Source organism: Heteronotia binoei, chromosome 1, assembly GCF_032191835.1.
Source record: "Heteronotia binoei isolate CCM8104 ecotype False Entrance Well chromosome 1, APGP_CSIRO_Hbin_v1, whole genome shotgun sequence".
Lineage (NCBI taxonomy): Eukaryota > Metazoa > Chordata > Lepidosauria > Squamata > Gekkonidae > Heteronotia > Heteronotia binoei.
Genome location: NC_083223.1, coordinates 234,292,442 through 234,303,147, shown reverse-complemented (window position 1 = coordinate 234,303,147; position 10,706 = coordinate 234,292,442). Strand labels below are relative to the sequence as shown.

Below are 10,706 nucleotides of genomic sequence, written 5' to 3'. Positions count from 1 at the left end.
AGAGTCCTTTAAACTGGTTCTGCGCTCTATCCCCGCAGTGTTTGCAAAGCGGGTTTTGGGGTGGGAAGGGTTAAGGAAGCGGGAGATCGGTAGGGGGCGTTCAATTGATGCAAACGGTAGCTGGGACTTCTAAAGTGTGTCCAAGACCCGGCGAAGGGTTAGGGCGGGGGGGGATCCTTTATGTGCGAGCCGAGCGAGGCGAAGGCGCACGGCTAACCTGCGGCTGAGACGCACGGGAAGAGCGAGGACTTCTATTCGCTTTCTCCTCTCCGCCCGCTTTGCATGGAAAGCGAGTCCTCCTCTTCCAGCTGCGCTCCTCAAGAGCGGCATCCGAGTATTGCAGCCCCGCAGGTAAGGCATTCTTCTGAATTTTTGGAGGTGCTTTGTGTTGTTGTTGTTGCTCAGCCCCTGGCAATGCGAAAGGGCGCGCGCGATGTACTTTCTTGCAAGGGGGTGATGATTCTGGATGCAAACAGCAACCGACCCTTGTGCAAAAGGGCTCGCCTTCCTCCCCGCACAAAGGTGGGTGCCAATGGGATGGAGCAATCGGCTGTGCTCGTCCTTGAGCTTAATCAGGAGGACTCGTTAGGCGGCTGCTTGCTTGGAACGACTTGAATTGGGGGGGGGGGGAGGGGGTGGGGGTTGGTGGCAATTTTTTTAAAACGCGGCGGTGGGGAGGAGTTCTGCTCAGAACGTTTCCCGAGTGAGGGAGAGATCCTGGGATACAACCGGAAATTCGGATAAAGGGGTACTTTTCCTTTTTTTAAAAAAAATTATGTCATGAGGGGGTTAAACGAGAAAGCTGGGGAAGGAGCTATCCTATCAGAATGTCAGAAAGAGGCACCCTGTTGCATTCGGGCGAAAAAAGACATCCCTTTTAGAATTCGGGGGCAATCTGGCTATGCCAGGCAAAACCCTGCCCATTTCAGTGCCCACACATTCCCGCAAGCTCTTAACAAAGTAGGTTAAAGGGCTTGGTGCAGGAGTGTGGTGTTATAAAACTCAGTCAGACTGTCCCGCTAATCCAGGACAGAGAGCTGCTGAATGCAAGCAGCTCTCCAAGGTCTCAAGACCAAAAAAAGTGTATCCTTATAATTGAAATATCCCAGGGAATGAACTGGACTGAACCTTGAACCATCTGCATGAATTCTACCTCTAAATTAGGAGGCAAGCTTTCAGGTGTCACAGAACACTTCATCAGGCAAATTATTGAGATGCCATTATTGAAATATGCTCCGATTTGGATGGCCCAGGCTAGCATGATTTTGTCGGATGTTGGAAGCTAGCACTCTGGGTAGTATTCAGTTGGGAAAGTCCAGGGTTGCTATGCGCAGGCAGGCAATGGCAAACCACATTTGAATGTCTCTTGCCTTGGAAACCATGTGGGGTCACTATAAGCTTGCTGCAACTTGGCAGCACTTTCCACCACCACCATAATTGAACTTCACCCCTCCACCAGCCCTTCAGTTGCAACCCCAGAGGCCTGGAAAAGGGGGAATGAAGGAAATGTATGCTGTTAGCTGTGGGATTGCTTACAGAACCCTTTGAGGGAGGGGCCCAACTGGCACTTTGCATTTCCTCCTTTGTGTTGTGCTTTTGTGAAACATATTGCTAAGTAGTATCTATAGCAGTCTGAATTGGGTCGATAAGATATTATTGGGGACCAGTTGGTAAACTCTGAAATCTGTGTTGTCGTGAATCCTGAAAGACTGCTGCAATCCCAGGCTACCCATGAGATTCTTCTGTGCACCTAAATCCACCATAAGGCTTGTAAAAAGTCATGCACCTGTTCATCTGTGGTACGGTTTTCCTCCAGTTGTCCAAGCTGGGAATTTTCTATAACTTGGATGCTTTCAGGCTGCCCACATGCATACATTGGTATGTATGGCCAAATTGGCTACTTGGAATTCCCATGGGCTAACAAGTTCTATGGATTTGTGTTCAAGGCTGTGCATCTCCAAAAAGGAATAAACACAGACACACAGCTGATTGTTCCTTGCAGTATATGCAAAGCCACAATATTTCCTGCATATTGCTGTGAAATGGTACTTCTCAAGCTGGAACAAGGAGATTCCTGCCTTAAATTTATAGCTTATGGAGTTGTGAAGGACTGAAATAAGCCATTATGCTTTAGATCAGGGGTGGGGAACCTTTTTTCTGCCACGGGCCATATGGATATTTATAACATCATTCGCGGGCCATAAAATATTATCAACTTGAAAAACAGTGCTCCACCAAGGGAGAACGATTCAGGCTGGCAAAATTAATGCAAATAATTATTTTTCTATTTGAAGTCATGTGGGGAGAGCTTAATCTGGCACACACACACACAGTCCACTGCCCTAGACAAATACATAGGTCCAGGGCTTTTTTGTAGAAAAAGCCCAGCAGGAACTCAGTAGCATATTAGACCACATCCCCTAATATTAGCATATTAGGTCACACACTCATTAGCATATTAGGCCACACCATCTGCAAATTGAACTGTGACAGTAACTTTTCCAGGCCCTGCATCAGTTCTGACCAGCTGCCGCACAGTACATCTGGGCCCTGTGATCCCTGCCTGGCCCTGGGGAGGCTGCTGCACAGCGTGGTTGGACCCCACAAACCTTGCTGGCCAGCCAGGCCCCAGGGAGGCTGCCACATGCCTCGGCTCGGCCCAGCAATCCCCAAGGGCCACACCAAGTGACCTCAAGGGCCGCATACGGCCCTCAGGACGGAGGTTCCCCACCCCTGCTTTAGATGGACCCTAATCCATTATTATTAGGAAGGGAATTGAAAACACATCAGCCAGTACCATAATGCCCCTGTATAAATCGATGGTGCGGTCTCATTTGGAGTACTGTGTGCAATTCTGGTCACCGCACCTCAAAAAGGATATTATAGCATTGGAAAAAGTGCAGAAAAGGGCAATTAAAATGATTAAAGGTTTGGAACACTTTCCCTATGAAGAAAGATTAAAACGCTTGGGGCTCTTTAGTTTGGAGAAACGTCGACTGTGGGGTGACATGATAGAAGTTTACAAGATTATGCATGAGATCGAGAAAGTAGAGAAAGAAGTCCTTTTCTCCCTTTCTCACAATACAATAACTCGTGGGCATTTGATGAAATTGCTGAGCAGTCAGGTTAAAATGGATAAAAGGAAGTACTTCTTCACCCAAAGGGTGATTAACATGTGGAATTCACTGCCACAGGAGGTGGTGGCGGCTACAAGTATAGACAGCTTCAAAAGGGGATAAAAATATGGAGCAGAGGTCCATCAGTGGCTATTAGCCACAGTGTGTGTGTGTGTGTGTGTATATATATTTGGCCACTGTGTGATACAGAGTGCTGGACTGGATGGGCCATTGGCCTGATCCAACATGGCTTCTCTTATGTTCTTATGATGAACATGTGAGAAAGAAACATGACACATCAGACATGACAGCTTTGGGTCACCTTCACCAATGTAATGTCTTTCTCATTATAGGTTAGGTCACCCATTCCACAACAGACCCTCAGGCAGTAGGATACCAGGTGATGATATGCCTGGTTGTATGAATCAGCACATGGTGAGCTATCACAGCTGAAGCCAGAAGTCCAGTTTGATTCAAAGGTCATTGTAGACATGAAAATGCTTGGTGAAGTTTATGGCTACCTTCAAAAAGCAGGGAGTTGAATCACTGGCCAGTTTTTATGGTTGTGAGTCTGAGATTTTTATAGTCATCTTTGGGACTATTTCACATGTTATACAGATAGGGCTGCCAAGCTCCTGGGCGGGGCAGGAGTTCTCCTGCTTTGGAGGTCCCCAGCCCTCTGGCCTGCAGTGGGCCAGCAGGTGGATTCCCTCCTGATGTCGCTGGCACAATGACATAACTCACAAGTGATGTCATCACACTGGCGACGTTGCACACTGGCCACTCTAGGAGCTTCTAGGAGAACTCTGTGGTTTTCCCAGACACTCTGGCAATTTGGGAGGAAAACTCTTTTCCTTCACTTGTGAGCGATGTCATTGTACTGGCAATGTCGACAGAGGATCCCCCCACCGGCCCACTGCCAGAGGCCACGGGGAACTTGGCAAACCTATATACAAATTATAACCTCAGTTTGCCATCTAATATACACTCAGTATGGAGCAAACGTTAATCATAACTAATGAGAACATTAATATGAAGTACATTTTTGCTGCATTCCAACTTGAATCCATTTCAGATCCTGCAGAAGGTGGCTGCATTGCAGAAATCAGTTTTCCTTCCTTTCCTTTCCTGTGTCTGTAAATGTCAACAAGTTGTTTCCGACTTATGGATACCCCATAAATTAATGACCTCTAAAACATCTTATCGTTAACAGCCTTGCTCAGGTCTTGCAAACTGAGGGCCTTGGCTTCCTTGGCTGAGTCAATCCACCTCACATTTTATCTCCCTCTTGTCCTGCTGCATTCAACTTTTCCAAGCATGATTTTCTGTTTCAGTCACTGTTGTCTTCTCATAATGTCACCAAAGTACAGTAGCCTCAGTTTAGTTATTTTAGTTTCTTGAGAGAGTTCAAGCTTGATATGATCTAGAACCCACTTATTTGTCTTTCTGGAGATCCAATACTCCCCTCCAGCACCACATTTCAAATGAATCAGTTTTCCTGTCAGCCTTCTTCATTGTCCAACTTTCCCCCACCCCACATAATAATGAGGAATACTATAGTATGAATTATTTTGGTTACCAGCAACACATCCTTACATTTAAAGATCTTTTCTAGCTCTTTCATGGCTGCTCTACTGAGTCTGAGTCTCCTTTTGATTTCTTGGTTGCAGTCTCTCTTTTGGTTGATGATGGAGCCAAAGAATCAAAAATCCTGAACAATTTCTTCATCATTGACCTTAAAGTTATGTAATTTTTCAGTAGTCATTACTTTTGTCTTCTTGATGTTTAGCAGTAATCCTGCTTTGGCACTTTCTGCTTTAACTTTCATCAGAGATCATTTCAAGTCTTCACTCTACTGCCAGTAATGTGGTGTCATCCACGTATCTCAAATGATTAATGTTCCTTCCACCCAAGGCCAGTGTGTCCATTAGAAGACCTTAGCTAGTCATCTAGGGCAGCGGCCCTGGGGAGGGCGACAAATTAAGTGCCCCCTGGGAGGGTGGAAGCAGCCGCCTCCCCCGGGTGATTTAAATCATGTGGGAGGACCCCAGGAGCAACCGCTATCCTCCCCGCCAGTGAAAGGTCCCCCGGCAGGGGCTTGAGAGTTGCCCCCAGGGGCTCGAGAGCCGCCCCCTCCAGCAATTCAATTCAAATCAGACAAGAGGACTGGCAGAAGCAGCCGCAGCTTCCTCACATGATTTAAAGACCCCTCCAACCAGCTGGTCAGCGGGGTCTTTAAATGAAGGGGGAGGCCAGCACAGCTGCTTCTTCTGGTGCTCCCCACCCCAGTGAAAGGTCCTACTAATCAGCTGATAAGCAGGGATCTTTCAGTGGTAGGGAGGGCAATGACTGCTCCTGCGGCCCTTCTATGTGATTTAAATCACCCAGGAGGGAGGGAGTGGCCCCCACCCTCCCAGCCTAGGTCTCCAGGAAACCTGGCACTGGCCCTAATTCCATCTACTTTCACTCTACCTTCATCTAAATCTAATCCAGATTTTCTTATTATATGTTCTGCCTATAGATTGAAGCAATAGGGAGATAAATTACATCCTTGCTAATTGGAAACCATTCTGTTTCTCCATATTCTGTCATAACATCTACAACCCCTTGTCTAGAGTACAGGTTGCACATAAAAACTGGCAGATGTTGTGGCACACCCATTTCTTTTAAAACCAACCATAACTTTTCCTGATCCACACCATCAAAAGCTTTGTTGTAATCTATGAAACACAAGCTGATTTTCTTCTGAAATTCTCTTGTATGCTTCAATAACTAACTTGAACTGATATAAGTTTGCAATATGATCTCTAGTGTCTCATTGTTTGCTGAATCCAGCTTGAACATTTGACATTTCTCATTCTAGATAACTGTTGTAAGGTTTTGAGTTTTACTTTTCTTGCATGAGAAATTAGTGTGGTGTTCCAATAGTTGCTGCAGTCTTTGACCTCTCCTTTTTTTGGAATCAGAATGTAAACTTAATGTTTCCAAATTATGGTCCATTGTTTTGTTTTCCATATTTGTTGGCATATTTTAAGATTTTGATGTACTCTTGTTTCTGTGGCTTGAAATAGCTCTACTGATATCCCATCTAGTCCTGGTGATTTGTTTATCCCGGTTGCTGAGTGCAGCTTTTACTTCACCTTCTGAAATTGCAGGTTCTTTTTTAAAAGATTCATATTGGAAGGAATCCACCATCCTTTCATTTCTATTATATAGATCTTCTTCCCATATTTTCTTTAGTTTGTTCTGTTCAGTTAATGTGTTTCCATGTTGATCTTTCAGCATGCCTAACCTTGCTTTAAATTTTACCTTGATTTCTTGGATCTTATGGAACAGATCTCTTGTCCTTCCTTTTTTGTTCGTCTCTTCTATGTCTTTACACTGGTTGTTATAATAGTTCTTTTTGTACTTGCAAGTTGCTGAAATGCTGCATTTACACTTCTGGTTTTGTTTCTGTCACCTTTTACTTTTTGCTTCTTGTCTATCTTTAGCAAGATTAAGAGTTTCATTAGTCATCAATTGAGGCATCTCATTTCTTTTGGCTACAGGAATAGTTTTTGTGCATTTTTGATCATATGTCTGGTTTCAACCCACAATTCTTCTGGCACCTGTTCACTTGAACTTAGTAATGCAAATCTGTTTTCTATGGCTCATTACAGACCGGCACTGATTACAGATCAAAAAATCCCTGCACACGCAAACATCTGCTGGGCGTCCCCAGCCCGCACTCACCCGGTCCTTCAGGCCACTCCACCCAGCTCAAATAGCTACCGCTTTGAAAGAGGTAGCAAATATCTGAGCTGGCTGTCAGTCACCGGATTGCCATCTGGAGGGGGAAGGATGCACGAGAGGCAGCTTGGCAGTCTGGAGCTGTCAAGCCGCCCCATGCTGTTCCGTGTTTTTTTTTCAATGAGACTAAGCAGAGTGCTCATGCACTCATGTGCACCAGCGCTTCCCCCCCCCCCATTAAAAACAAAGGAAGCCAGCTTCCGATTCGCCTTCCCGTGCGGCAGCACCCAGCCACCTCATGGACGGGATGCCGGTGGCATGTGGATGAGTGTGGGGAGGCACCGAGATGGCTCTTTTTGAACCATCCCAATTCGAGCTGCCTCCCTGCTGCCCCAGAATGCTTGTCTGGTATCAGCCTATGTGGTCTTTAAACTCTTCAGGCATGTTGTTTTGATTGTATTTTAGCACTGTGAATGTTTTGGTGCTTTTCTTCAGTTTTATTCTAATCTTCTTTATTAACAGATCGCGGTTTATACCACAGTCGGCTCCTGATCTTGTTTTAGCAGAGAGAGACAAATTCTCCATCTTCTGCTTCCGATTATGTAATCTGTATGATTTCTGTATTGGCCATCCAGTCATGTTCACATATACAGTTGTCTGTTCCATTACCTCAAATATATGTTCACAATAAACAACTTGTTGTCTTCACAGAATTCTGTTATTCAGTATTGTGCTTCATTTCATGCTCCTAGCCAAAATTTCCTGACAGTATTTGACTCTACATTGTTCCCCACTTTTGTGTTCAAGCCTTTTTTGCTTAGATGTATGATCAATGTCTTCCCAGATGTTTGCTTAAAAGCTTTCAATTTCGTCCTCTTCAGCATCTGTTGTCTAGATATAAACTTGAATAATGATTATGTTGGTAGGCTTTCCGCTGATTGATATTATAGACCCAAGTGGGCAGCCGTGTTGGTCTGAAGCAGTAGAACAAAGCAGGAGTCAAGTGCACCTTTAAGACCAACCAAGTTTTATTCAGAATAAACTTGGTTGGTCTTAAAGGTGCAACTTGACTCCTGATTGATATTATGTTATCAGACTTTGCATTAAAGTCTCTGATTGCTTGTGCTATATCTCACTGGCCTCACTATTAGAGCAGCTCTGTTCCTTCTGTTTGTCATTTCCTGAGTAAAATACTGTGTAATTTTCTGACTGAAACTGTCTTAATCCAGCCCACTTCAGTTCGCTTACTCCCAGGATTTCCTTTATTAGTTGATGGGAGATCCTATGTTGTCTCTGATGACAATTTTGATATGATTATAGGGTGTTTTCTTGTACTTCTTGTATTTTTCATCCGTGGTGGCAGCCTTGAGCAGAGAGTGAAGAAATCATTTCTTCTTCCTCGCCTCCTCCCCCCAGCCTCAGGAAAAACCTTGAGCCAGACTGTGAGGGTTGAGGAGGCAAAGTTTGTATCTCAGGAAGGATTTTGATAACCGAGATATTTATCCAAAAGTTGCAAATGATTTGTAGTGCATTATAATCTATTTTTATATCCTTGCTTTATATGTTCCCTTGTTATAAAATGGTGAAGGCAGTTTGCAAAAAGTATGTATATTCTGAAATAGGATCACCTGTCAAACTCAAAACAGCAAATCCATCAAGTCAGTATTAGCATAATCATGATCAAAGACTGACACAGAATTAAAAGTATATCCATCATCACATCTACCTGGAAAATGCTTTTAAGGGTGAAAAGATATTTACTATTCAAGTTGTTGTAGACTGATGGTATACCTTGAGAAGCTTTTCCTTGACATGAAAACTACATGATGCATTTGTTCCCTTACCTGCATCCACATTCTCTTACAAGCAATCACACACTCCCAAAAATATGGGAAGGAAGCAGTTGCGTGGGTGGAGCCAGTCAGAAGGGGTCTCACCAGATGTAGCAAGTGGCAATGCAGTTTTGACCCACAGCAGATTGGAACAGAGTGTGGATGAAGGGAATGACAGAATAATGTGAAGGCAACCTAAAAGCTATTAAAGGATGCACATCATTGCTAAAGTCTTCAGAGATTTGCAGATGACGTTTTCTTGTGACATTTTCCCATGACTTTCTATGTAGAGCCTCAGCCAGCAATTAACTGTTGACTGGGGCTGTAGTTTGAATTGAACTGAAAGGCCAGTCTCATTGGCTGTACCCATATACTCCATCCATGGACTCCTGCAAGGTCCAGGACAAAGGGCTGTTCAATCCTCACCTCACCATTGTGAACAACAAAGGCTTTGGAGGAGTTCTCTGCTCAACTGAACATCTCAGCTACACCTGTTTCCTCTGTTTTTGCACATGCAAGTCCATAGGTGAGATGCAAATAAAAAGAGAAATCTGCCAACGCCTCTGTTTCCATTCGTGGTTGCAAATGGGGAGCTTAAAAGAGCCTTTTGTCTGTGTCTCAGCTTGTATGGGTGAAAAAGGCCAAGATGCAAAGGAAAAGGCACTATACTGGAGGCCAATGTGTGCCTTTCCCCAGGCTACCAATTCACTTTTACCATAGTATAACCAAGATCTCTGTACACAGAGAACTTCATTTTAAAGTTATTTGGGGAGAGCTTTGTTCTTTATAGCTGTTCCAAGATGCGTGGATGAGCAGTGATGATACATAGATGGAAAAGAAGCTTGAGGGTGGATCCCATTTTTTTGGTCCATCTTTCTTGTCTGAAAGTCCTTAATGTTGATTCCAATTTCTATTTTGCATTTGATGGGTTGGTACAGAGATCAGATGAGATCATCTGTTTTCCCCTCCAATTCTATAGCATTTCAGAGGCTCAAGCTTTAATTCAGATGGAGTCAAACACTTTGAAGCCCCCATGAGCAGGGAAAATATTTTTTCTCCCAACGTCTGTTTGCATGTGTTTCTTGAAAAGTATTTCTCTCTCTCTTTTTTGTTTTCTCCAGAGAATAAACTAGTTTGATGCTCACAGAAACAGGCAGTAGTTTTGTTTTTAAGGGGAGGTAAGAGAGGCCCAATTGTTCATTATGTGTCTACTCATTCACTTTCCCCCTGTATTTGCTCTATAAAATAAAATAAAAACCTCTTCACTGATTTTGTGAAGAATTTATGAATCTGCCTTATACTGAAATAGATTATTGGTCCTTCCAGTTCAGTACCTGTGTTCTGTGACTGAGATCCTTTAACTAGTAATGCTCAAGATTGAATATGGGGATGCATGGGGGTTGAATATGGGGATGCACATGAAGCTGTCTTTTATTGAACCAAGCTAGGGTTGCCAATCCCCCGGTGGGAGCAGGGGATCCCACAGTTTGGAGACCCTCCTCCCACTTCAAGGTCATCAGAAAGCGGGTGGGGGGAGGGAAATGTCTGCTGGGCACGCCATGGTTCCCTATGGAGGCCGATTCCCATAGGGTATAATGGAGAATTGATCCGCAGGTATCTGGGGCTGTGGGGAAGCTGTTTTTTGAGGCAGAGGCACCAGATATTCAGCATAACATCTGGTGTCTCTCCTCAAAACACCCTCCAAGTGTCAAAAAGATTGGACTAGGGATTCCAATTCTATGAGCCCCAAAAGAAGGCGCCCCCTTTGAAGTTCAGTTATTCTTGCTCCTGGCTCCACCTCCAGTGTCTTCAGATAATTCTTGAATTGGACTTAGAACCATAGAGTTGGAAGGGACTCTAGTCCAACCCCCTGCGCAATGCAAGAAACTCACAAATACCTCCCCCTAAATTCACAGGATCTTCATTGCTGTCAGATGGCCATCTAGCCTCTGTTTAAAAACCTCCAAGGAAGGAGAGCCCACCACCTCCCGAGGAAGCCTGTTCCACTGAGGAACCTCTCTAACGGTCA

At 44.4% G+C, this 10,706-nt stretch overlaps 1 protein-coding gene across 4 annotated transcripts in view; it reads left to right on the top strand.

The window, feature by feature from the left end:
- Nucleotides 1-233: 233 nt before the first annotated feature.
- The window catches only part of EFEMP1 (EGF containing fibulin extracellular matrix protein 1), an 84,522-nt gene continuing 74,049 nt past the window's right edge, over nt 234-10,706 (top strand). For 2 of the 4 annotated variants that reach the window (XM_060249324.1, XM_060249309.1), the window contains exon 1: nt 234-351. The gene's annotated coding sequence lies outside the window, so the exon portion shown is untranslated. The remainder of the gene's footprint in view (nt 352-10,706) is intronic. The other 2 variants (XM_060249333.1, XM_060249317.1) reach the window with 2 other exon arrangements.